A 2578-nucleotide genomic window follows, 5' to 3' on the forward strand; every position below is an offset into this window, starting at 1 on the left:
CAATAGCTCTGATACTACTGTTAGAAAATCAGATAGGCAAAATGTGTAGATTTCAAAAACTTTTGATTGCAATGGAAAAAATGATGGGGTTAAACCCTTTAACTCTACATGCATAAGATCATATCTAATCTTGTCCAAGCTCAGAAAAAAAGACACACATATAATCTAAAATTAAAAACAAGTATGAGATCGAATCTCAATATCTTAGCATAGGTAGATATTCACCGCAATCGATGATCACTGGTTCAAGATTTCTCAAGCCGCTTATATATCTGGCCTCTACGGATATCCATCGAAATCAATCTCAAACCAATCTTCTCGTAGTAAATCTTTCTTCTCCAAGTAAGATCTCAGCCTTTAGAACCTCAATTAACTCCTTGATCTAGACTATAGAATCAACTCCTTGATCTAGCAATCTTCTTCTCCTCGTTCTTCACTCTTGAAGAAGATTACCTCCACCCTGACGTGTAGAATAGTGGATGCCCAACCCTTGGGCATGAAAGAGAAGATAGGGAGGAGGGGAGGCATGGAGAAGAGAGAGGGAGAGTATTTTTGATTTCATAAAATTCTATATATTAGAAATCCTAAGAGACCTTTTCTTAAATAGACTCTACCTTGACTCAAAAGAGAAATCCAATTAACTTAAAAAGGTACATTATTATCTCATAAGAAATTCTACCTTTTTAATTTAATTTTTTTCAATAAATCAGATTTAATTGGTATATAATCAACCTCCTTTGGTAAGTACATGGGGCACCCCAATCTGATGATGCCTCATGTTATGAAAAGCAAGTAGATGGGGTGCCAACACTTGGCACCCCTTAGGGTTTCTTGGTTCATGAGAGGTGGCGAGGCCCCTCTCTCTCTCTCTCTCCCCTCCATGCCATGCCACATAAAGGGGTGGGTTCCTCATGCATTATCCATGGGATTGGCGCCCCATGGTCCTACCAAAAATAAAGGTAGGTGCCACCCATTCTTCCCATTTATTCCACACACCACTTAGAGATAATTAGGAGATAATATAGAGATAATAAGGAGATAATTCATGCCAACTCATTGATATAATCCAATCCTCTTGGGCTCACAATTAAGAGCCCAATTAAACCCAGATGGATTTAGGTTAGGTTCAAGGCTATGGACTTTGATCCAATCAAAGTCCTGAGAAGAATTAGATCTAACCATATGCTAACATGATTCTATTAAAACCCAATAGGATTTCAATAAATCCTAACCCAATTAGAACTTCATAAGTCCAATTGACAAATTTGAGATTAAATCTCTTAATGTGTGGCCCCATAGGTTTTGTTCAATCTGGTAGTGAGTTATATTGTGATCTCCATCATAATATCATCGAAAATATTTTTGATAGATTGGAATAATTACAATTCTATCCTTCGAAGGTCATCAATCATCAAGATGACACTCGATAAGTCCCACAATCTACCAGTGACATTTAACAGTATGTAGTGATAATCCAGTAGAATAAAAGTATGAACCCCTAAATGCAGTTATCATATGATTTAGTCCTTCTATGTGAGTCCCGACTTGATGGAGGTCATGGAGAACTTGTCAGATCTCATTGTCAGTTATATGCTTGATTGCTCGACTCGAGTTCATTTGTGAATCTCATGAAAACTCTTTTTCAGTATCCATACTTGCTTTGGCTAAAGATTTTTTGAACTCAGTCTCATAAATCATATAGGACTTCTCCTTTTCTATCAAGGTCGATAGATTCTATCTAGGTGCATCCTATTCCAAACAACAAACTTGAATCTACTGAAGCCAACATACACAGCAAGGATCCAAATGGCTAGAGATCAAGAAAATATGCAATCAAACTTAGTAGCCTCACTGCAAATAGCCAATGACCCTATAGGTCAAAGGACCACTCACACCATTATAGCATCGAAAAGATCACTGACGAGTGAGTAGATATCCATGTGGTTCTCGTGTTGGTCATGCTTAGTGCAAATTATTATCTAACAACCACCTGTACCTTCACTCCAATAACTCTACATTGCAAATTCGAGACTTGTTTGTTCACAAGGGAGATATACTGTGCACATAATCGTGAATGAATTGATCACTATCCTCCATGACGATCCTTTGATCAAGAGTATTTAAAAATTAACCACTGTCTCAAATTCTTAATATTTTAAGAATATATAAAAATCATCTTTGTTAATTTTTAGGATAATTCATGGACATATAAACATGATTAGAATGAAAAACTCCTTTATTGATAATAAAAAATTATAAGTTTAAGCTCTGAAATTACATAATGTGTCAGCCAACAATTGGCTTCTAGAATACAAATCTAACATGTATATCCAATTTGAAAGTATAAAACTTGATTGAATAAATAAGCTAATTTGATTGAAAATTAAGTTATGGGTTAAACAAGATTGAAAAGTTGACTATGTCTAGCTAGCACTACATATGAGGTTCTGGTTCAATCCCGAAGATGAACAGTTTCTGATCTATAATCCATAGAGCCTATAAGAGATTGAATTTAAGTGCTAATTAATTTCAAATTAGATCTGAATTAATTAGGATTATTTGAGTTCAAAATTTTAAG

Source organism: Elaeis guineensis, chromosome 9 (assembly GCF_000442705.2).
Source record: "Elaeis guineensis isolate ETL-2024a chromosome 9, EG11, whole genome shotgun sequence".
NCBI classification, from domain to species: Eukaryota; Viridiplantae; Streptophyta; class Magnoliopsida; order Arecales; family Arecaceae; genus Elaeis; species Elaeis guineensis.